We start from the raw sequence: 27,161 nt of genomic DNA, 5'->3' as shown, positions 1-27,161 counted from the left end.
TTTATACATACAAGTTTTAATGAAAATTTCAAAAGAATTATGCTGGTACAAATCCAAACCTCTGTCAATTTTAAATACTGCAAGACAGAGAACAAAACACGACCAAAATAAATAGGTTACCAATAAATACAAAAACCATTTTTTTGCCATTTCATTTAGTTAATAAAATATTATGTATATTAAAAAAATTACTAGGCCCATAAACTCATCTTTTCAAGAAAACAATGAAACCATTGCATCACAGAATAATAAAGCCTTCTAAGGTTAGAGGAAGGAGTGGAAAATGGGTTGGCCTTTGGCAAGGTGTAAATGTTCATTATTTCCTGATTCAGGAGTTTGACACACAGCTATCCATGTTGAATAACAAATGAAAAAAATAATTTACCATAAACAATCACATGACATATCATAAAGCTTTTATGGAATGGATGGACACAACCTCAGAGCTGTGCAATGAAGATTGCTAGCCAAATATGTACTGCTAGATAACATATTGCAGTGAGATTTGATGATGGTCCTTGCAAGTGAAAAAATTACTAGGAAGAACAACAAACACACAATCAATGTTTGTTGGTTAATTTGTGTAACTTCAGTTTCACTGAGGAGTGATTTAATAGACAAGGAATTCTGTACACGATCATACAAAATGTTATCCATCCATCCCATACAATAATTAATAAATACTTCGTATGTGGTAGGTAATAACAAGCTTATGATTTCCTATGCAGAGACCTCCCACTCAACCCCTCCCAACAACCCTAATGGCTTAAGAATGTGCAGTATATTTCAAACAGTTGATGATCTAATCAAGTTCCATGCTGTTCCATTCAATACTTGGAAGCTATATACAAAAGCATTAGGAAAATTTCCAATTTTGACTGAGGTCATTTCATTAGTGCTACTAAGGAGTATGAGAATCATGATAAGTTTATGAAAAAATAATTGGTGAAAGTTCTATGTATGCATGCTATGTTAGTTGAAGTTGAGAGTTATTTCTAAAAGATGGCAAGTCATAATTAGCAGCAACTACAATAACTATGAAAACAACTGAAATTTCCCTTAATAAACTAGAAAAGACCTGATCAAGTAAAATCAGTTCTATCTCAAGGTACAAACAATTTCTCAAAGCAAGTGACAAGACAGTTGTTATCAACATAAAACAAGTTCACCACCTACAGCAGAACACTAGGGAGTCATATACGTATTACTGTTTACATACTACTTAATCTGAAGTGCCTTTATATCCGTAACTATTATATTACACATTTTCAAAATGGAAATAAAAACGTTTTATTACATAAAGACTTTATACACAAAAATACTGACTTAAGAACAACATTATTTGAAACATTTGAAGTTACTGGAAGTACCTATCTTTTTTGGAATATGTCATTGGTTTATACCATCAAAAAATACTTAATGAAAACCAAAATTCATTTTTACAGTTACGGATTCTTATTTACACCTCTTAAACTGAAATACACACAAAAATTCCAGTTAAGGTACTTAAAATTATACAACGGAAAACTAGTTTTGCATCCTTCCTATCAATACTCTGAAAGTTTTGATGAAATATGCAAGTACTTGACACTAGATGGCCCAACTTCAATAGCACAGTGGCGGATTCATCCCATTACAAACAGTAGGGCAGCAATTTTAAAATATTTTAAAAGATTCTGACAATACATATAATCTACATACAGATCCAAGGTTTGAACTGATTTACACTCGACCTGACCTCACATGATTAAAAGAGAAAGAAAACAAACAAACATCTTTATCTTAAGAAGTACAAGAAAGGTATAACAATGATATCAAGTGCACAAACACAACAATACTGAAAGGTAAATATCTATTAATACAATACAAGTTTGAATGTACAGTGCCTACAGATAAAGCAAGTTTCCTTTTGGTTAAGACTGGGTCACTTCTTCAAGCAAAAAATGAAAACTTCCACAGAAAAATTAATGTGTCTGCTGCCTCTGTCTGTACATTAGTATTTTCGTTTTCTGACCTGTTGCTTTAGTACAATGGGAAATGTGAGACTAAACATGTATAACTAAACTACAGTTTTGAGAAACTTAAATAAAAAAGCAGTGTTTAAGCATTATTGGATAATTACTGCAAAAGGTAAAGAGTGCACTTTATCTCTCTTTAAAATTTCAGTATTAATACATCAGTGACACACAGTTATCAAACAGTAAAATCTGTAACCAAGTCTCTCTCACTCTACTCGTAAAAAGACATTTTTACTGTAAATACAAAATTATCCCACACACATCTAAATAAACTGAGCATGTATTGTATTTCAGTCTTCCAAAATGCTGCCTCGAATCAAGTAAAGTATATTTACAAAATGGTCAAACCAACCAACTCCAAATGAAGCTGTATTTTATGGATAAAACACACAGCCTCTCGTGACACTTTTCATTTATCTATACAAGTATTAAACCAAACTTAATGAAATAATATACCAGGTAGGTCTCTGCAATGGAACTATTAACGAAGTGGCCCATCACACAATACATGGTAGTATGTAAAGTATTATATAACACAGATCGAGAGAAAGCTGATGATCTGTATAAACATTATAATGCTATTCCTACAATGTTGACTAATTAAGACTTCATAATCAATGAATCATTATAAGCCACTGTGAAGCTGTTAATGTACAGGGAATAATAGAACAGATTTTACAGCTAAACATTTTCTTAAACTGTCAGGACACTGTCAACCACATACAAAACTAGCACAAATATACAGGTTCACAAACAACATAGCAAATTATAATTAGACGAGAACGGTTAAACGAGATTTAATATCAATATGTCTTTGAAACAAACCGTCATTAAACAGGTGTTAATAACATCTGTAAAACAAGCTGTCATCAGACAGGTGTTAATTACGTCATAAAACAAGCCATCATTAGACACGTGTTTATGATATGTATAACACAAGCTTGTATAGACAGGTGTTAAACAAGATGCAAGAACCAGTGAGTCTGTAAAGAAAGTTGTCATTAGAGAAGTGTTCTTACATGATATACAAGACTTAAATTCCTTTCTTATCACAAAGGTGATAGAAATTTGGTCAGTAAAATGTATATGAATTATGAATTATCAAGTACACAGCTAACCTTAGTCCTCGAGAGCTACAGTTACTGGTCACAAAATAATTTCTATTCTTCTGTTCTTCAGTCTTAAATGCTCGCAATTTGAAAGGTTAAAAATTTGGAACGGCAAAATAACTTTTTTTAGTATCTGGTAATCCTTAAGAGCACCCATTCAAAAACATAGAATTTTACTACTACAACGGTAAATACATACATAAATAATAGCTCAAAAACTGTTACATATTGGTCTCCCTGGTGCCTACACTGGAAGTTAAGAAAAATCAACACTTGAATGAATTTTTGAATATAACAAAATTAATATTTTTTAATATCTAAAACAGACTAGAAGGTAAAGTGATACACAAATACAATTTTTACATGAATCAGACATAAAAACTTTTACACGGTACAGTAAATTAACTACCTTACTTTATGAATGTAAATTTCTTTTGCCTTGTGTTATACAAATCAAAAGTTCCAGATTACATCTGCAAAAAGCATGTTTTACATATGTACATGGACTCCTATGCACAAAGCACAGTGGACATAATTACGGCAAAGTCATATAAAAAAGAAAAGTTGAAACTATATGAAACTTTCTTGGTAATCTCTCACGAATTTAACTAAAATTCTAATAAAGGTCTGAAACAGTAGTGTAGTATATTAAAAAGATGGTTCTGAAACCTTACAGACATGAACAAATAATAAGAAAAACATTTCCAATAGATATTTATAAGGAAAAAAAAAACATTTGAAAAACTTCATATTTTAGATTAACCTAAGTGGGTGAGAAGATGTCTTCACTATTAGAAACATTAAAAATTGAAATGTGATTTAACTCAGAATTCCATCCATTTTCTTAACCATCCACTATTTCTATCATACTAGTTCTGGGATTCTTTAATAAAGGTTTTTGAAATTATAATGCATATATAAAAAAATACCATTAGTGATTGACAAAAAATAATAATAACAGTAAGTATCACGTTTTTTTTTTTCTTTCAGTAAAATAACTAAAGACCAAATATATAATTTATGATGTTAAAGTTTTGTGTTATCATTGATTTTTTTTTTTTGGTATCTTCTCTTTTTGGCTTTTAAAGTTACATTTTTCATGGACCTGGTCTTAACAAAACTGACACTTTCTGCAGCAATGGGGACATTAAAAAATACACAACTTCTATGATTAAAGTTTAATCAAAATAACACAACACCATAATAATATAAAAAATGGGAAATTTATGAACCCTAATACTGGCAACAGCAATACTTAGTGTACCAAGGTATGATTGATAGTTTAAATCTTACAATTGGATATCTTAAGAAGAGCCATACTTCTTTCTTTCTGTGAAAAACACTACAAACAACCACAGCCACACATATAACATTTGCTTGTCAATCACCCAATATGCTATTCTATGAAACTAGTTCTGGTTGTCAACCACAAATACACAATATGATACAACGTAAACTAGTTTTGTTATCAACCGTAAACTCCATCATGGTGCTCAATAAGTTTACTAGTCAACCACACATTCAATACTTTACTCTTTATAAATTAGTTTCACTTGTCAACCACAAACTCTTTACTAAAGTAATTATATGATATATTAACAGAGTTAATGTCAATAAATGGCATGCACAATTAATATTAAACTGCTGCTAACCTACAGAAAATTTGTGAGAAACAATAAACTAATAATTATAAGAGTTCTAGATACTATACATGAACGTAACTGTACTTTCATAAAAACTTGGTTCACGTTTAGCTTACTGTGTGGCAACTGTCAAATTCATCCCATATGATAAAACAAAAATACTATTGCCAGAAATAGGGAAATCAGTTCCCCCACCAATCGGTCCCAGATCCATAATTTCCTCCAGTGGTTCCTTGGTTAAACGTGTTGATAATCTGATTGGGCCTACAGCAAGGAGTGACAATCTGACTGGGCCCACAGCAAGGAGATGGAAAGCCATTGGTTACCAACTTTCGTGCTCCTCCTCCTTGAGGATTGTGAGCATTAAATAGTCTGAAATCTCGACCACCAAAGCCACCAGGCCCATATCTAATATGACAAAGTAATCCTTACTAACTCCTTAAGTAATCCTTAATGAAAATTCTTGTATGATTTTTTCACATTTAAAAAACATGTACTATTATTGGCAACTGTTCCATGATAACAAATTTTAAACACTTTAAAATTATGACTTATTCTGCCATTTCTATAATGAGAAGTTTAGTTTATAGTTGAAGTATTTTTTAAACTTTTATAAGAACTACACACAAAAATGTAATGAATGCAACCATATTTTCAGATTAAATCACCTCACTGAAAATAGATGTTTAAAACAAAAATGTTAGAATAGGACAAAAAAACAAATTCTAAAACCTTTCTGGGTTGAATATCATTGAAATAAGAAAATTTTCTTATCAAATTTCTGAGTACATGATATCGGAAAATGTGTTCTGCAGTTCCAATGGGAATAAGATAAAAGAACCTGCACTTCCTTCTATGAAAGGTCACACTGATATTCATTAACAGTTCAAAATATGAACTCTTCACTTATTACTTCAAAAATCTGGATGTTTATTCCAACATTCTTCTTTATTTGTCACATGTAAAGCATATTTAAGTATGCCTAAAATTATAAAGCCCTGTAAACACCAGAACAATAAATTACAATTTTCAGATTTTTTTCAATAACTGCAAGCATGTTTTTAAAATAGTATCACTTTTTCTCAGATGATGAAATCTTCTAAAAGCTTCAGACAACTAAATTAACATATTCATTAACTGTGAATGCACATGTGCATCAGCAAACACATTTAGGTAAATGCATGTTATTAGATACAGCATGCATTAGAAGCCAGTTCTGCTGTGAGAGCTCTGGTGTGGGAGTCTTCCCCATACCAATTTTATTTGATTGTAAATTTCATGTTTGACCTTTATAAAATGGATAAAAACAGTGCTCCTTCAAAACTTGTGAAACAAAAGAATTCAGAGCCCAACAGAAACTTAATTGATTGATTGATTGATTTTGTGTTTTATGGCACAAAGCAGCCAGGCTATCTGTGCCAAACATCCAGTAAAAATGTAAAAATAAATTAAATGTAGTAAAATACATAAAAGGAAATGAAGGTGAAACAAAACATCACTGAAAAACAGAAAAAGCATAAAACCAATGTCGACACCTAGTCTACAATGTTAAGAGAGAAAGCAGAGAAAGAGAAGTTGTAAAGGACTTTCTCTAGCAAAATGGTAATGATCATAACCCACCAGGAAGACTAACAGGTAAGTACAAGAACCACCGTCAGTCACCTGAAATTGGTCTTTCCAGTCCTGGTTCCGGGGTTATGTGTCATTATGGCCAGTACTAAAAGGTAAAGTAATAAATGTGTTAAATGGCATGCAGCAAAAGTGTAATAACAAATCGCCAGGTCAACTAACGAGTAGTTCAAACAAATAGTTCAAACAGCAGTGTTAGTCACCTGAAGTTGTCCTTTCCAGTCCTGGTGTCGAGTTATTTAATGTTCTGGCCATTTTCCAATGTCAAATTGAACTATAGAGAATGAAACTGTAAAAAAGGAACCACAATTAAAAAGGTGTAATGAATAAATATGCAACACTTAAATGAGATTGAAAAAAATTAATGGCCATTAAAAAACTAAAAACTTTATCAAGGTGGACAGTGTCACCATCACCAATAACACTGTCCAATGTTACAGATAAATCTTGGGAAAAAACATGTTTAAAATATTGCCGTCGTTGAGAATTGTAACGATGGCAAAAAAGTAAAATGTGGCTGATAGTGATTTGAGTGTTACACAAACTACACATTGAAGCATCAGCTACAGATAAAAGAAAACGATGAGTTAAAAAACTGTGAACAATGCGTAGTCTAGTTAGAACAACTTCCTCCATCCGAACTTTATGGAAGTTAGATGGCCAAAGCCCAATATAGGGTTTATTTGAAAAAGCTTGTTGTTGTGTTGCACACTCCAAGTCAACTGCCAGCTGGCATGGAGCCGAGCCTTGTATACAAGAACATAGTCCATGTACGGAATAGGCATAGTGGTGATAATGCCGGAGCAGATAGATTTAGCTGCCGTGTCTGCAAGCTCGTTCCCGCAAATACCAAAATGGCCTGGTATTCAGAAAAACTAGATAGAAGTAGATGTTAATGATAAATGGGCTCGTTGGTTTTGAATATCACCGAGAACATGGTGTGAGCTAACATGAAGTGATTCCAAGGCAAGCAAAGAACTAAGGTAGTCAGTATAAATAGTACAGGCAGAATACTGCTCAGCTTCAATATGATTCAGGGCAAGAGATATGGTGCACAGTTCAGCAGTGAACACAGAAGCTGTAGAGGGGATTCTGAACACAACCACCGAACCACAACAAACCATGGCAGAGCGAACAGAGTCACTGGATTTTGAACCATTCGAATAAATTGGAATAGAAAGGTTGTTCAAAAGATGTTCAGTAAATAAAAGACAGTACTTCCAATCAGGAGTACCTGCCTTTTTCAGATTACTTAAAGAAAGGTCACATTTGGGGGCTGTAATAAGCCTTGGGGGGGATGGGCTGACCATTGAATTCTGCAATGTTTTCCAAGGACAGACCCAATTCATCCAATTGCACCTAGATGCAAAGGCCAAAAGGAGCAATGGCAGATCGTCTGTTTTGAAAAAGTAAGGCCAACTGAGGAAAGAAAACACATCCCCAAGTGGGATGCTTTGGTAAGGAGCAAAGTTTTGAAGAATACAGTAAAGACAGTTGCAAACGGCAAAGGTGCAGAAAGCCCCGGTGCAGAGTCCAAGTCGTTGATGATGAATGGGGTCCAGTATCTTTAAGGCCAAGGGTCTGGCAGAGCCATAGACCATTGATCCATAGTCGAGTTTTGAATGAATAAGAGCACGATATATCTTTAACATAGAACATCAATCCGCTCCCCAACTGGCAGTAGAGAGGACACGGAGGATGATCAGTGCTCTTGTGCATTTGAACCTGTAGCTGCTTTAAGTGTGGTATAAAGGTCAGATTACGATCAAAGATAAGCCCCAAGAACTTGGTCTCGGGGACCACTGTCAGCGATACCCTGTTGGTGGCAAAAGTGCATGCAAGTGGTTTTAGAGAGAGATAAGTTAAAGCCATTCGCCGTAGTCCACGTCAGAACATGATTGAAAGCAGTTTGTAGTTGCCGCTCTAATATATCTCATGTTCGACGACTGACACGAGATGTGAAAGCCGTCAACATAGAGCCCATTTGCAACAGTGAGAAGCAGTTGTTCAGTGATGGCATTTATCTTTATACTGAAAAGTGATACTCAAAACACAGCCCTGAGGGACCCCAAGTTCCTGTACAAAAGAATGGGAAAGTGTTGAACCCACATGAACTTGGAATCTCCTGTCCATTAAAACTTTTTAATAAACATCGGTAAATAGCTACGTAACCCATATATAGAGGTCTCGCAAAATGCCATACCTCCATGTTGTGTCATAAGCCTTCTCAATGTCAAAGAATATTGAAACAAGATGCTGGCATTTGAGAAAGGCTTCTCTGATTGATGTTTAAAGTCGAAATAGGTGGTTAGTGGTAAAGTGCTGTCGTCAGAACCCACACTGGGTGGGCGAGAGGAAGTTGTTTGATTCGAGGAACCAAACAAGACGAGCATTAACTATCCTCTCTAAGATCTTACAAAGACAGCTCGTCAAAGCAATTGGACGTAAATGTGAAGGAATCTTGGGATCTTTCCCAGGTTTAGAGAAAGGTAAGATAATAGCCTAATGCCACGCATCAGGAAAAACATTCTCCTGCCAAATCTGGTTAAAAACAATTAGAAGAATATCAAGAGAAGCAGGAGAGAGATAGCGCAGCATGTCATAGTGTACATCATTAGGTCCAACAGATGTACTGCCAGACCGATTATGGGCCATTTTCAGTTCCATCAGAGTTAAGGGACAATTATAGTAAAAAAGAGAGTCTGTTCGAAAGGAAAGAGGTGAACGCTCTGCCCGAGACTTGATGGCCAAGAAAGTGGAGAAACAAGCAGAAGTGCGAGATACCCGGCAAAAGCTTTCACCTAGAGTATCAGCGATGCTCCAGACATCAGCTGCCTCTTGGCCATCAGAGAGTGAGATGGAGAGGGGGACAGAATTGTAGTGCCCACTGAACTTTCGAATCCTGTCCCATATGACCTTGGAACTGTTGGTAGAAGATATGCTAATTGTGAAATTAATTCAAGATTCCTTATGGCTTTGACGTCTTACCCAACTAGCCTGTGCATGGGCTGTTGGAAAGCGATGAGGTTTGAAAGTGTGGGATATCTACGGAAAGCATCCCAGGCCTGTTTTTGAGCCTTCCGTGCCAAGTGGCAAGCAGGATTTCACCACGGACAAGGATATCGTGGAAAACATGTTGAGATTTTAGGAATACACTGAGCAGCTGCTTGTATAATACAGTCAGTTACCGCTGCCACAAAGTCGTCTATTGATGGCTGATTCATGATGGCAGGATCAAGTTCTGTGAGAGCAGTGAAAGTGGACCAGTCTGCCTGATACAGCTTCTACCGGGGCACGTGGGTAGGGTGGCATCGACCATGGCCAGTCTCTCTCAAGAGTATGGGAAAATGATCACTGCCTAGTAAATTATTGTCAACCCTCCATTAAAAATGGAAAAATAATGAAGGGGAGCAAACCGATAGATCAATAGCAGTAAAGGACTAACTAGGTGCGTGAAAATAAGTGGAAGAACCAGAATTGAAAAGAGAAAGATTGTGATCAGAGAGCATACGCTTATATCAATAACAGCACTTCCCCAGAGGGGACGATGTCCATTAAAGTCCCCCAGGATTAGAAATGGAGACGGCAACTGTTCAATGAAAGCATCAAGGTTTGATTGATCATATGTCTCTCCAGGGGACGGTAGAGAGAACAAACAGTGATGGTATGACCCAAGGAATCACGGATGGCTACAGCCTCCAAGGGTGTGTTGAGTGACATAGACAGGGTGGGCACATGCTGATCAACCAATAGTGCCACCCCTTCACGTACTCATCCATCACACAGCCTGTCATTTCTGTACAGAGAACACTGCCGAATGGTGATGTATCAGCAGGTTTCAGAAATGTTTCTTGTAAGGAGAGACATAAAAAATGGTAGGAAGCAATCAGTGTTTTGATATCATCCAGATTAGAACGTAAACTTCGACAGTTCCATTGTATCAAGGTGGCCATTTTTAATCACAGGTAGGCGAAGTAGCTGGAAAACCCTTCTGTTTATGACCATGTCTTTTTTCCTTACTGTCCTTATTCGGAGGAGGTCTATCGACCTCCATGGATCCTGCCCTGGATCGATTGGGCAGGTCTGTTGTTGTTGGAAGGGAATTCCAGTGACTGAGGCCGAGAACGAATGATTGTTTTGCATCGTGAGGTTGGAGAAAAAGATGTATCAGAAGAAATGCCTGTATTTGAAACCGAAGGATGTGGATCTTGAGATTTGTTGGACTGTATGGGAGGAACAGAGATGGGTTTAGAAGTCATTTAATCAACCTTTTTAACCATGGAGGTCGAAAGGCTTTTCATTTGTTTTGAAAATGATTCTCTTGGAGGTACAGAGAGGTCTGTCTGCACACCCACTGTAGTTGTTGAACAAAGTGCAGCAGCATATGTGCGAGATGGAGTGGCGGACAGCAATTTTAGAGCCTCAGGATAACTAATGTTATGGGTCGTTTTCAAACGCTGCACCTCTTTTTCCTCCAACCATTTTTGGCAAGAACGAAAGTAGGAAGGGTGGGAACCATTGCAGTTGACACAATGTGGGTCCTTGTGACACTCATAGGCATTGTGGTCCTTGCCACCACAACAAGAACATGTCAGGGAACCACGACAGCACGTCTTTGAGTGGCCGAACCTCTGACATTGGAAACATCGAAGAGGGTTTGGAATGTACCCTGCAAATTAGATAACCTGCCTTGATGGTGGCAGGTGCATGTAGTGATGTAAATGTCAAAACGAGGATGTTTGTCGGCAGTGTAACTCAGTCTTTGCAAGTGGAGATGCGCCTCACTGCAGAAACTCCTTGAGTGGAGAAGAGACCAGCGAGATTCTCTGACTCGAGGACGTTCTTCAAATTCCTCTCAACAATAACTCCTCGTGATGAATTCAAGGTAACATGAGGGGTAACCTCAATAGGTACATCCCCAATTGCCTTTGAATTCAAGAGGAGTTCACTGTGTTGGGATGTGGATGTTTCCACCAATATGTCTCCAGATCGAAGCTTCTTTACTGACTTTGGAAGCCAGCAAGTCCCTCTAGTCCCTTCTGAATAAAAAAGGGGGGCATTTGCCCTAAAGGTTTTCTGAAAGAGAATGTAATATAAGAAAATGGGGTACAGATGTTACAGATGTTGAAGATTGCTGCTCAGAGTCTTCAAGACGTGGTCGTTTACCTATTGACTGTTTTTTCACTATTTTATTTAATTTTTTTGTTGGAGGATCCATAGGAAAAAAAAAATTTCGTTACCCACTGACCCCACCCACCATGGAGCCCTACGAGGGGATGCACTACAATGTCATGCAAGGACATTGCAGCAATGCCAGGGTTTTGTGAGCACTATACCCAAACACCAGCATCAGACACAATGTCCACAACACTCATTGAGAACTTCCAACACTGGTACTTGGTTGACTCTAGCCCAAGTGGACCAGCCGATTGACCCAAGGAGGGCCACCCAAAGGCTGCCTGTCTACAGGAATTCAAGGACAAAGTGGTGTGTTAGGGTTGAACCCCTCAACCACCAGGATCCTCTCCTCCCCTTCATGGGTCACCACGCATGGCAAACATGTGGGTGGATGTTTAGATCCCAGAGGAGGTAAACTGAAAGAACAGAACCTTCCCTGGAAGGTCCCCTCACCACATACCAAAGGGACAGAAACATGAATGTGATAAGATAAAAAATAGATGAAACATCTGCTTCATGGTATATATTTCAGTCCTACAAGCATGTATCCTCAAATAACCTATCTGGAGTTATTTTTCATTATTAAAATGCACCTAAACAGAATTATAAATCAATGGTGCCTGTTATAAGTAGGAAATTTAATAAGAATGTACATGTATACAGATAGACTAAAATTGTTACCTTTGGTAAAGTTTATACAGTTATTTTGAAATGCTCCTACCACACAAGTTTACCTGGTATTTGTATTTAAACATACAGGTCAAACAAATCCATTGAACTTTACCTGCGAGCACTACCTCCATATTTACGGGAATTTGAGGCTCGTTGTTCAGTCTGAACCACTTTAGCCAGTGCAGCTAGCCAGTCAGGCAACTCCTGTTTTGTGTCAGCCATAAGATCTACCAAGTCCAATGACATATTTCATTTCTTTTCATTAAAAAATGACGTTGCTAAGCCTGAAAAAAAACAACAAACAATGGTTCAATAACACAACATTCTTTCTCAGGAAAACTGTAATTACAATAACTACAGCCCAACAAGTGCCTGAAACAAATTGTAGCTTATGAATATAACAAACAGAGTTTACCAATTCTTGAAATTGTAATAATCCACTTACATCTGCTTAGTAAATACATACAATGTTTGTAATACTCAAGCATTTGCTGTGTATCAATTTTTTATTTATTTATTAATACAGATACAATAATGTTTATTTATGCACGTAAAATCAATACACAAAGATACTTATTTCTATTACTTTCTTCTTAAATGTTAACGGGAGTGTTAACACAGTTACCAGACGTGAACAAAACAATGATCTCTGTTTTGAGAATGTACCTTTTATTGCTCAATATTTTACTTAACTTTTTTGAAAGCAATTAATGGTGAATTTACAGATTATTAAAGGTGAGTATGAACTAGTACATGGTCACCCACTGATAAAATACAGTTCATGAATTAAAGGCATATGATCACACCACAGTAACACACAATAATCCTAGTTATTAATAATAGTATATAAACAATACATGAAGACTAAAAGGTCAACTGTTAACAATATTCAAGTGATAGAGCTTCATTATGCGACACAAACTGTAATACATGTTCATGAAAATGTACACAAATATGTATAAAAAGAGATATCATGATATACCTGTATACATATATAGACATGAAGCAGCATCACAAATGGTACATTTCTACATCTCTTTATTACACTATGATTAATGTTACAGGCAGGGAAATTATTACTAATATTTCTAATAAACCTTCCCCTGGAATGAAAATAGATGTAGTACTTGGTATGTGTGTACAAGATTGGAGAGAGAAAATACAGGAAAGTGATCAAAAAAGTGTAAAGAATTATTATTCTAAGAAAAACAACTACACACAGAATAATAATAATCGTGTAGCATAAAAAGCAACACAAATAACTTTTTCAGATGTATAGAAATTATGAACAAATATCAATCAAATTTCTTAAGTCCTGTGTTGGTACAAGTGATAATATCACAGCAAAACTTTTGGGATAAGATTATTGGGTATACCCAAAATAACAAACAGCACACAATGTTAAAATCGATATACAAAATTATTAGTTCAGACTTTTGTATGGCTCCCAAAAGGCTGAAAACCTTTGAAAATTTCAACATTCACTGTCAGGAATTAAGTTGGGAGACATAACAAAGTCGATCCTTTTTAACTGTCATGCGATCTGCATGTAGATTCACAATTTTGGTATAAACTTTAGTTAAGGCCCTGCCACATTCTTACACAGATAATTCTCGAAACCTACATCTATTTAACAATTCTTTTTTTTTGTCTTGAATACTCCATTACTTCTAAAGTTTCAAGGATATTTATTTGCTTTACCCAAAATTACTGTTTTCCTTATAATACCTCATGTTTATTTTGTCTTTTTCTACATGTTCTGCTATGGTCAAATCTTCAATCTATTTATTTCACATTTTTTTATGTTTTATTAAACACTATTGTGGAATACCTTTTGTCTAACTGATATAAACACTTCCATATTTACATATAATTTTACAATTAGAAAGTTTTCCATTATTATATATACAAGTGAGATATTTGCTATTTCTTAAATTCACTAAATAAACTAGTAGTCAAGCCTGGAAAGTTTGTCAAAATTAAACATTTCTTTTGATTTTAAAGCAATACTTTGATCCATTATTACAGCAACAGTGAATTTCTTAATTGTTCTGTCCGTAATATTAGGGTAAAATACCTTTTCACCTGCTACATATTTCATTAGGAACAACTCATTTTTAAGTCCTCATGTTTTTGTACATAACTTCAAAATTCTGTGAACATAACAAATTTTGGAATTTTTTTTTGCTTCAGTATGATATGATTCCTGGTGCGCTGAGATAAGAACAGAAGAAGGTTTCCAGTAGATAAATATTTTTCAATTTCTTTGTTCATTCCTTTTTACCAAGATATCTTAGAAAGAGCAATCTTTTATTTCTTTTTTTTCATTTTCACTGGTAAACTGTACAGATGGATTCTATACTATTCAAATAGCATGCAAACCCTACTAATATTTGTTAATGTACCTCTATATCTGAATGTGTCACATATACAGCTTACCTTTTGTCCCATTTAATACATTCATATAAATGCCACACATAAATGGAGATCCTACTGTTAAACCTTCATTTTAGTTATTAATATTGTTTACTTCAAAAAATGAATTCTTCACACTCAACATTATTAAATTAATTATATACCTCTTGTTTCATGACTGTTGAAGTTTAGTTTGTAACTGTAATTTCAAAACTGCATTTTCTAGTAGAACTTGGCAAATCACAATGCTAACAAACCTTCCAAAAATACATAAAATGATTAACAGTTTAAGTCCAACAGCAACAAGTACAGGCACATTATATCAACTAGTAATGCATACATTCAGAAGTATTCATGTTTGAGAAAAATAAACATACAACTAAATATTTTTAGATTTTATAGAAATGAAAACCAAAAATGAACAAGGAATAATCAGATATTATGAAGAACAAAGTTACATGTAAAAAATCCACTTTTTACAGGTTAATTTTTCTAAATAAAATTGAGGCTTACCAATGTATCCCTCCTTTCACCTTTGTTATGTGACATACATGGATGTATTTGAAACAATAGCCACAAATGGTGGAAAAAGTAAACCTGACATTTGGATAAGATGTTTAGATGACACATTCTTAGTATGGAAATATGGTTTGTTTATTTCTGGTTTGTTTGGAATAGCACATGAGATATTAGTGGGAAGAAGCAGTAATACTGATGAAACCAATGAGTATTAGAGCCAATAATACCTTTAAAACTTGAAAATAATAAAGTGAAAGAAAGATCACAAATTATTAAACAGAGATGAATGTCCAAGCAAGTACCTCTTGTAAGAATGTGGCAGGGCTTCCTCTAAGAAATACATAGAAACCATAAACCAACATAAAAGTCACACAACCTTTTTTAAAGGTACAAATCACTCCTGATGATGACACTGAGGTGTCAAAACATGTAAACTTTTTAAAAGCCATAGATCAGCCTGAATTTAAAACAGTTTTCACTGTCCTTTTAATGTTGAATGTTATTCATTATTTTAACATTAAGCACAAGAGCCAAGAAACAATACTTGGGTCTATCTAATGAGTTAGTACAAAAAGCATCTTTCCTAAATCTTTAATAATTAGATCAGCACATAAAGAAATAAAGTGACATCATATATGAAACCACCGAATGGAAATGCTCAGAAAACTATACTTGAAACATGCTAGTTTCTGTATGATAGAACAACAAAAGTAAGGTACTTCCAAAACCTCTAAAAAATAATGTTATTGCTGCACATTATACTAAAGACACTGGGATATCATAAATGGAAAACATTTTATCTGATGATAAGATCTTATCCAGATAAAGTTAATTAAACCACATTAAATGAGTCATTTCAATCACTTAAACCTAAAAGTAAGAAATATACACATTAGCCTTAGTTAGGAATGTTGATTGAGTTTGGAAAATTAACAAGTATCTACAATTTTTATTGTGTCTCCATCTATATATCATAGCAAATGCACATAACAGTGATATGCTTTTAAAAGCTTAGCTGTTGATTTACATGCATTGTTTATATACTATTGTTAATATCCATTGTTGGAAGAATTTACCTTTGAGAATGTTTGATTTCACTAAGTACTTTTGGGACACAAGGAACTGTGTTCTAGTTTGCTTTCAACTTTATTAATGAACTTGTATCTTACAAATTAAGCTACACAGTAAAATATTGAAAGAAAAAAGATAAACCCAGAGTTTAGAGATAACTATTTCTGTTTCAGGTGTTTTAATCTTCTTTTCCTTAGAAATCTATTTTTCTAACCTAAGACAAACCTAAATTCCCAACTCTTCCAGTACGACCAATACGATGAACGTATTCTTCAACATCAGTCGGTAAGTCATAGTTAATCACGTTTCACATTTGGTATATCCAAGCCTCTAGAAGCAACCTATAAAAATTATTTTATTCATTTTTGGTCAAATCAAATAATTACTCAAGTGTTTTGATTTCATTAATATTTCACTTCCATCCAAGAACAGGTTTTAAACTAAAGCTGACATCTATTCTATGCTTGAACCCAAACCCATCATGTTCTGTTCATGCACTACAAAAATTATACACATTACAATTTCTGGTTTAATTGTTTTTGTTAAGTTCCTTGGAAGTGGTAAACTACAGGGAATGAAACTGGTCAACACTATCTACCTCTAACTCTTTGGCTATTCTAATTGAATAGTGAGAATGGCAAATAGAATATATCACCTACTCACACAGATGAAAAGAGCCCATTTGATGATGGGATTTAAACCCATGACCAACAGACTAAGTCAACCACCTTTACCACAAAGTCATGCAAAGATTATCAGTATAAGAAATAACAATGAATATACCAAAAGTGCCAAAATTATACATATTAAATTATAATGAATCAACAATTTCCCCATACTTTGAAACCAAACTACATAAAATTTAGTTCAATCACTTAATTTAAAATGTAGCAGTTAACTTACAACACTAAAGATGGGAAAGAAATAAAAATAAAATAAAAGTTCAATATTTTAAACTATAACACTTTGATAATTCATAAATCTCAGAATCATATTTCCAGCAACGTAGAAAAAAATTAAGGGAAAAACAATAAGAAGCAAAATGTGGCAGCTGGTGTGCAATGTTAGGGATAACAAGTAATATTCTGAAACAAGTTGTTAAACAGATAAACAACTTATTTTTCCACACTTCTCTTAAATTTTGTAAATACAATTTGGTCATGTACAACAATATTAGAAAGATTAAAATGAACAATTTTTCTATTTTACTTGCTTAGCTTTCTCACCATGCACTCATTCAAATACACTTCATGACAACAAATTAACCTTTACGGTTTCCACACTAACTTCTGACATTTTGTGTACCTTCATGAAATTTCACAAGATTTAAGCAACCATTAATTGACTGCTTTGGGTGTTGAGTAATTTTCATGTTAAAATTAAATACACTTTTTTCATTTGAAAATTTTCAAATTTAATTTGAATAATATATCTGATACCTCCTAAATAATTCTGTTACTTTTCATTAAAACTTCAGTTTGTTACTTTCTTTTCTTTATGTAAGGTTGGTCAATTTGACTAATCTTGTAACCACCAAAACAAAATTGAAATAAATTTCAATTACTGTTTTATTTCTCGAATAACTTCAAATTGTAACATTAACTACACATGTTTATCCTAAACATCTCTAAACTTGTAACAGTAAACATCTTTTTATACTTAAATTTGGTTTCATTGCCCTTTAAACCCATGTCTTAACTAATATTTGTGCCATACAAGTTGTAAATCACTTTAATAATGAATACCTCATATGACCCTAACTATGCTCCAAGAGCTGTTAAAATCCAGCTGAGCTCACTGATGTATTTTCCATGGGAATAAAGTTTGAACTAGAAGCAAAATAGACAACTCTTTACAGAAACCAACGTAGTAGAATACATCATTTGATAAATTAAAATCTTGGCTTTCAATTATTTATATGTAAATAACATTAAACATTACAGAGAACTACAGGGTGTTCGGAAAGTCACTGTGCAGTTTTGTAATCAGCGATAACAGCATTCATTCAGTCTATTTCAAGCCAGCAACTGATAGCAGTGTTTAGAAACAAAATAAGGATCCAAGCCTGTATTGATGCCAACGGGGGTCACTTTCAACATTGTTTATAATTGTCATTCACATTTAACTCCCGTATTCTATATTGAAACATGTCTGTTAATAAATATACAAGTGCACAGTGACATTCTGAACACCCTGTGCTTGCAACTTCTGAAAAAAAGGATGTGATGTGTGAATATGGGAAGAGGGGGCCTGACTTTCCATTTTAAGACTGTTACCAAATTAGATTGGACAGTAACAGTTATGCTTTGCCAAAGTGATTACAACATTATGATGAGTAATTTACATTAAATTTCATTCTTTTTGAAAGAGTAGTAAATATATTAGACATTGGCAGTTATCTGCAATCAAATGTTACAATTTTCACACTAGGGGAACTGAGAATTTAGTTTTAATATTATAAAATTTAGAACTTAAAACTTGTACAATGTTACATTTTGAATATAACTCACTAAAGCCTCATGACTTACATTGCCAAAAATAGTTGTCCACTGTGAAGAGTGTCAATATATTAGCATGCCAATAGCAACACCACAAACAAATATAAATTTAAAAACTGTGGTACCAATCTTTTATTCTTTTTTTTCTATAACTTTTGTTTTAAAAGATTTAAAGTTTAAAAAAGTTTCAAGGATTAAATAATCACATTAGAAAACCTTTACTAAATATTTCTTGGACAGAGTTCATTTTCCTCCATGCATTTTACCTTACTTTTGCCATATTAAATTCTGATACTTACAGCTGTGGCTACAAGAATAGGCCTACGACCTGATCGAAAAGACCACAAAGCATCCTCTCTTTCCCGCTGAGATTTATTACCATGTATACTTGCTACTGGGTAGCCTTCTTCTGTGAGGAAGTGCACTAGTGCATCTGCTTCTTTCTTGGTTTCAACAAAGGTCAAGGTTAAAGAGTCAGGTGCTAATGGAAAATGCAAACAGCTTCAATGTACTCTAAATTTCTAAGTCAATACAAAAAAACATTCAATAGAACTTTTGAAGTCAATATTTTTTCATATTATATTACTCGCTAAAATACAATCAAGCTCAGTAATAAATTTATCTACAGTATTATATCAGGTTTCAAGTGTCAATAACATCACAGCTTGATATTTATCACTAAAATTATGAGATCGGAGTTCTCTAATACACTGCTTTTAATGACTGAAGATCTATTCCATTAACAGCTTTAATGAAGTTTATAAAATCGTATAAATATAACATGTTAATTTCATAAAAATATATAATTTTATATACACATAAAATTACAATGAAAAAGTTGGTTACATAGGATCAGCTTTAAGTATCCAACAACTGGTACACTTCTCTGTAATTCCACAGCGAATGAAAAAGATTGAGTTAAAATCAAACATGTTAAAGGAAAAGAGTGTAGAAAACAAAAATCCAACCCCTTTTCAGTAACAAGCTTAAAAATTATGGTGATCAAGAAACCTATAAAAACATGAAGCTTTTCAAAATTTGGGTTTTCCAAAAAAACTTTTCTTTTAACCAGTTTTTATAGTTAACTTTTATGCCAACATAAAATATTTTGTGTCACAGTTAGGCTTAATTTTGTTTGGAACACCTTTCTTGTTGCAAGGAGCTTTTAAAGACATTAATGCATTTCTTTTAGGTAACAAGATAGGTAAAGAATGATGCCAATTTTTCAAGTTATAAAAAAACCTTCTCCAAAATCTATGATATTTGATTAAACAGCTCAATATAAAAATAAACACTGCAGAGTTTTTGGATTTGATTCAAAGAAATATACTTCAACAAACAAGAAATGTTTATTAACTACTTCAAATCAACAACACCAAATTTCAATGATTCAAGGTTTTTATAGGTAATCATCTGACAAGAAATGCATATTCATATGCCATGATCATTCTGTTATTACAGTTTACATAAAAAAATACCACACTGGTTAAAGTACAGGTTGAAATATATTGGAAATCCTTCTTACATGTATTTGCACACTTTAGTCCTGCTGCATTTAAAAGGTCCAGCAAAAAGGACCGTTTATCTAGTTCATCTACCCATGCTATCTTTTGAGTGATGTTTTCTGATGTACTTCCAACACGACCCACAGCAAGAAAAATGTAGTTATGTAAAAACTTCCTAGCCAGCTCCTAATAGGTAAAAAACAAAATATAACTAACAGTCTATTTTTGCCTGAAAAAGAGAATAGAAAGTTTCTTATACACTAACTATCTATAAAGGTAATAACAACAGAGAACATTTCAGCTGGATCGCCCTTTTAACTACAGATCCCAAAAAGTCCAGCAGTGTTTTAAAATGAGCATTTAAGGTTCCCCAGCATCGACTGTTATTTTTCATTTTTCTTATTTAACAACATTACTTCTTAGTTTTGCCATTTAACAAGCTTCTGCACATAATTATCATTAACTCTGTAGGTCTGTAGATACTTTGGTATATTTTTATGCAGCTATAACCACCTTTTGTGTGTGTATATCTTAAGGCTTACTGATGATTAAGTATTTAAGCACAAAAATGTGGTTTAAATGTAAGTGACATTTGTGTTGTACTGTGCTAGTTCTAAATGAAATAACAAAATACTGTTTTTGTTTTCACTTTTGAAGGGTTGGTAGAATTTACAAAAAATACATATATTTGGAAATGGTTCACCCTGCAGTAAACTACACAATTTTACTCTGCAACTATACGAAAAACAGCAAGAATTATTATTCTAGGTCTATTCAAAACCATATGAACATGTATCTCAGGAAAGCTAGTATGGGTATTAACACTTTAACAAATCAGAGAACATCTGTCATCTTCTGGTTAACAAAGTTATCAAAGAGATGACCTAAGAAGGTTGAAACATTGTACTCTGCTTTATTAGTAGAAGTGTTAATACCCATACCAGGCATATCCTGAAATACATTTTTACTTCAAATGAGTTTCTCCTCATCATGGAAAACCATATGAATGCTTCTTTACAAACCCATCAATGCAGTAACTATAAAAAATTATACTTTCACCATTTAGTGTATGTTAAATAGAACAGAAATACTAACCTGTACTTTTTTTGGAAATGTTGCAGAAAACATCATTGTTAGCCTATTCCCTGTTGGTGGCATGTTGTGCTCTAAAACAATGCGATGAATCTGTGGTTCAAAACCCATGTCCAGCATACGATCTGCCTCATCTAACACCAGGTACCTTAAGGGAGAAGAAACTTTACCAGAATTTTTAAGAAAATTATGTTTCAATGTTTCTTTGCAAGTAAAATATACAAAAGTGAAAACTGTCACTGCTAATGTGTTAAATTATGAGGTTGAATTTGAGCAAACATTCTTATAATTTTTTATAAAAAAGGTTGAAGAAAATTAAACAGCAGTAAATCTCACATACATACTTCTTTCAGATGCTAAGCTTGAAACTGAGATCCAAGAGCAATGTCAATAATATAACACTAAACACACACACTTTAATGATATCAGTGAACATGGAAATTACCCAAGTCCATCTTACAAATAGAATTTAATTTCACAATAAGAAACAATGTAGAATTATAATGAAAATCAAGTTTCCAGTTGTCAATCTATTGAATTTCAAAAACATACGACTTTAAGGCAATTTTAACAAAAGATGAGTTCCAACTAACTAACACAACAAATATGTTTTAAGTAATAATCTAAGTGGCATCTAAACATAAGCAGTGAGGGATTTTTTGCTTTCAGTTAAATACAGCTCAAATTTCTAACTAAAAAGCTTCTATGTATTCAAAAATAATTTACAGGCAAATATATTTACTTTTCTTTAATATATTAAACATTTTTAGTTGTTTTCAAAATCATTTTTAAACAAAGTTTCTGTTATAAAGTCGAGATTGCTTCTGATTTTTTTAACATATATTAACATCTTTCCAAAAGAGCTAACACATACTTTCATATATTTATGCATTTGTAGATAAAAAGCAAAAAAGTCTGAAAATGCAACCACAGAAGTAAAGGTGTTGTGATATCTAGTGAAGTGTTCATCCTGTTTGTATTTTTGTTATTGTTTTTAAATACCAGAGTTTTTTTTTTTTTAAATATAAGTACAGTTGTGACTGTTTAAGGTATTCTTGAAAGTGGGAAGAACAAGTGATACAAAGGTAACCAAAAAACCAAAACATCTATACATCATATGAGCAGTTTCATAACATGAACACGATCAAAAATTAGCTCTCAGTATTGGCTTGTAACTATTTTGTTATGAAATAATGTAATATACAAAAATTTGAATTACAGTCTAAAGTTTGACCCCAAACTGAAGGAGATGAAATCATAAATTCAGCTAAATTCTAAATGCAAGACAACAAATGCAATAGCCTTTGACCCATCTCAAAAGAGTTAACATTTAACCTCATATACAAACATCTTAACTCTGCAATCACTATTGTACCTATTTATTTACAGAGGTGGGATGAAACTTTCCACCAGGTTTATCATCACTTTTCATGAAACACAAAATATACTGATCTGTTATCCTAGTCTAAACATACATTTAATTATGCAGTATGTAAAACCTTTCTTCTCAGATTCTTGAACTAAGTCTTTGTTACAAAATCATGAAATTAAACATAATGAATTTTTCTCCTTGTCCAGAAACAATTACTTATTTAATTGATGACAGCTTTAACTTTTCTGCTTTTTTTCCAGCTAAATGTGACACATAAGCTTAGCACTACCATAATTTAATTAAATTGATTCTACCTTCCATCAGATATTTATTTTCTGATTAATTACATCTGATAGCAGTCCAAGTTAAGAGCTTGTAAATGGAATCAGCTTGGTTTCAACTGCTTTAACAAACATTTAAATATCTCAAACAATCTTTGGCAGTGATTTCACTGTCCAACTTGTTTACTGAGGTATTAGTCACTCTCTATCAACTCCACTAATGTTTTTACCAAATTATTCATTTGAAGTGACAAAATTATAATTATTTAGTATGTTAATTCTTTTAAATATGTATTCAGATTTATATAAATTTTTTCACCTTCTTTTGCTCAAGTTTCAAGCATCTTATATGATTACTGGTTTTACACTGTCCTTATTCTAAAAATAAGAACCAGTCAAAACATCAAAATCTCTTTAGATAGTACCTTCAGTTAAGAATCCAACAATTAAATTAATAAGGGAGATCCAAAAATGTCAAAATTTGATTGGAAAAAGTAAATGAAAATTTAAGACATTAAAATAAAATACCAACTACAAATATGATATCAGAACATAATAAAAGTGTAAATTTAAAGTTTTATCTATGAAAGTAAATGCCTACACTAACTGCTAAAATACCATTTCTGCAATATTTGTAAATTTTTAAAAATTGTTAGAAAATAAAATAACCATATTTCATAAACAGATCTTTCCTGTCACATTGTAGGTATAATTCTTAACAGCCCACTATTTAGATTGAATTTTTGACCAATTGAAACAAATGTAACAAAAAATTTAAAATAGACTGTGGTCAAAAAAACAACCTATGTTCCATGAGACAATGTAAGCTATGATGCTACTTGATCAAAGGACTATTAATAATTAGATGCTCGTGATTTTCAATGATAAATTTAAATCTCAATATCCACAATTAAATACTTATGCTCCTCTTTTCCCAACAGGACATATATATTCAAGTAATTTCTCATAATTACTACTCTTAATTCTAATACTTACTTCACAAGTTCCAAGCTAATTTTTCCCCATTCCATCATATCTATCAGTCTTCCTGGTGTAGCCACCAGTAAGTGACAACCTCTGTTTAAGTTCTTCATTTGCTGAATGGGTTCAGCTCTTCCATAGACAACACAGGGCTTTATGCGAGAGCGATAAGCAAACTTTGATGATTCATCATAAATCTGACAAGCCAGTTCTCTTGTTGGAGAAAGAACTAGGGCTAACGGATACTGCTTAACACAAGTATCAAACTTTTGTGGCTGTAAAAATTAATCAAAAATAAATAATCAGTATTCTTGTAGAAAGTATATTTCCTCTTTACTAATAGTCTGGGAGAATATTCTTCAAAGGGCACATCTCTCAAAACTCATTCTATACCTTTTTGGGAAAAGATAAGACTTGGTTTCACATTTGGTAAAACCTTCAAAAATATTTTCACATGTATTGTAAATGTCTAAAATGCAGCAAAAATTTGTTTCTGTAACACTTTGTTTCATAGTATCATACATACTCCCAGAAAAGATGCATTACCATAGTGTCAGGATTACTTTTTTTTGTATTAACTATAAAATCATATTAGTTTTTCAATATTCAGTGCCATTACTTCAAATTACATTTTTTTTACTTGTGAATAGTGAGAAAATTATATGCTAAACCAGACAAACTGTGAACAAAACTATTGTATAAAACACTTTCACATACTTATAAGTATGGCCTTTTATACACAAATTATGATTTACATAACACTTAACCCTTTTATTACATAATTAGATTTCATGGTCAGACCCCAATCAACATCATTTCTCCATCACAGTAATATTGTAAAGTAACTGCATATTTTCCTATGATACATATTACAATAAAATATTCTGTAATAAGCATTATGATATACAAGACACTGTCTTATATCTTGATGGTGTGGCATCAATAACCTATTTCAATTATTGTAGACACCCAGAAAACGTATGACAATCAGCTGATATTTCTGTGCATGATCTACCAGTTAGGGACAGAGCTGAAGGATTGTTTATACTTGCATTTCCCTCTCATGCTTCCAGATGTTGGCACACCCCTAGTGTCTGGCAGTTAATTCAAGATCATGAATGGTTGTTGTTTCCTGCTGTGGAGAGAAAAGTTTTTGACAGCCACAGAGAAAAGTTAATCTCTGCTGTTAACAATTAATCTTCCTTTGTCTATAGTCACTTTATGCAATGCAGGATTAAGTGATATACAACTATTCTAATTTTCTTTCTCTTTTTGACACAACAAGGCTAACAATTTGACTTCAAATTAAGTTTACTAGATAGTCAATTTATAACAGCAGAACTTATTCCCAAAGTCAAAACAACCAGGTGCAAACATATGCAACTCCCTTCCAGACACACCACACACTTTGATCAGTGAGCAAGAGTTATCTGAATTTGGATTAGCTCTCTCACTACAGGCTCAGTCAATCTGACCAAATTATTGTTTCCTTTGTATACATAAAAATTAAGATGAGATTTAACACTAACTGATATATTTACACATTTCTTTTTACTGATATACATTTATTTAATTAAGCATTGAGAGAGTATATCATAAGCTGAGCTCTTTCTAATGACAACTAATAACCTATATACTGTAGGTCTTAAGGTAAAGTATAGAAGATGGGCATGGCAACCATTAAATGCATGGACACTATTTCCAAAGGACCTGACTCGACCATATATTTGTTACAGTTTACATAGTATCTTCTAATATAAAGTGTATCTTAACAAATCTTTGAAGACTTTTAGTAAATATTACAAAGCTTTTGCACATGAAAATTCTGATTTTTTTAATGAAGTATTTGTTTTATTAATATTTGTTCATGAAATTGTCAATTCTTTTCTAACTTGTACAAAAGTGAATTTCATTACGAGATTAAAAATACTTTGTCTGAAAAATCTCATTTCACTCGTATAATGTCTAGAACTTCTTATATGAATGTAACTTTTTACAGTAAAACTTTATATTTTTTGTTATTATGTTTATAACTTGATTCTTCAGCCTGTAGGAAACTCAAATATAATGAATAGAGAATCTGTAAAATCAGAAATAAAACAAGCAGCTGTGTCCTTTTTCCTTCATTATTAATCAAGGGGTTTCAAAGTATGTACCTTGAGAGTTTCAACTGTTAAACACATCCCATAAATTTTGTGGTTATTTTACTTTCAACATAGAAGGTTAAACCCACTGTAAATGATGCTCAAATCATTGATCATCTAAGCCTGTCTTTGTGCAGCATGCTGTAATACGTACGACACCGTAAAGTACAAACCCACATGGAAAACAGAAAAGTGTCATTCATATATGTTCTTGCTCAAAGAACACAATATTGCACTAAGCAATTTATGTTACCTACAACACTTAGAATTTCCAAGGGTAATAAAACTTCAATTAGAATATGTGAAAACATTTATTATATAGTTCAGGGATGCACTGGTCCAATAAACACTAGATTCTGAGCCTCGCAGATCCATTTAAATCACAGGTGTTTCAGTGTTATATTTGCTCATCTATTTGATGTCTGTCAAATCTCACAATGTGCATATGGTGTTATTTGGCCACATACTTGTAAGATTTATTAACTTCTTGTTTTAAAACTATCAAGTTTCAAATGTGGTTTCAAGTTTACCTGAATTTATGCCTACTGCATTTGTGTAACTACATACTGGCCTACAAATGTATCCTATTTTGGTTACCATACATTACTTGTGTATATAAATAAACACATTACAATTTACTCATAAATGTTTAAATTTTAGTTATATTTCTTAAAACATAGAAGGTAAAAGAGAAACACATTGAAAAATATTTATTTTGAATACGTACCAGTGTTATGAAATTCTGCACTCGTGCTTACGTACTATCACTAATCCTTGACTTGACTTACGAGTGGGATGTCTGGAAAATTTTTGTACTTCAAACATTAACATTTGAAAAATAAAAAAACATTAAATTACAATATTAGAATCCTCAAAATCCCTGTAATTTAGTAGTGTCTAAGTAAAGTATGTTTGGTGAAAAAAATCCCTTTTCTGTTCAGAGAAACAACTTATTTATCACACTTACTATTTCAACAAAATTCTTTCTTTTACCCTCGTCACAATTACACATAAGGGAAACTCTATCTGTTGGT

The 27,161-nt window shown here is 33.1% G+C and overlaps 1 pseudogene across 1 annotated transcript; it reads right to left on the bottom strand.

Annotated features, from left to right (window-relative positions):
* On the bottom strand, positions 1-27,161 carry LOC143243896 (ATP-dependent RNA helicase DDX3Y-like; annotated as a pseudogene). The gene is made up of 9 exons (XR_013024805.1): positions 26,855-27,161; positions 25,032-25,118; positions 23,999-24,258; positions 21,353-21,497; positions 20,278-20,443; positions 19,052-19,233; positions 16,480-16,595; positions 12,362-12,533; positions 1-5,178 (listed from the first exon to the last, which is right to left on the bottom strand). The product of XR_013024805.1 is annotated as an ATP-dependent RNA helicase DDX3Y-like (transcript).

This window comes from Tachypleus tridentatus, chromosome 2 (genome assembly GCF_004210375.1).
Source record: "Tachypleus tridentatus isolate NWPU-2018 chromosome 2, ASM421037v1, whole genome shotgun sequence".
NCBI classification, from domain to species: domain Eukaryota; kingdom Metazoa; phylum Arthropoda; class Merostomata; order Xiphosura; family Limulidae; genus Tachypleus; species Tachypleus tridentatus.
This window is presented reverse-complemented; position numbering and strand designations above follow the sequence as displayed.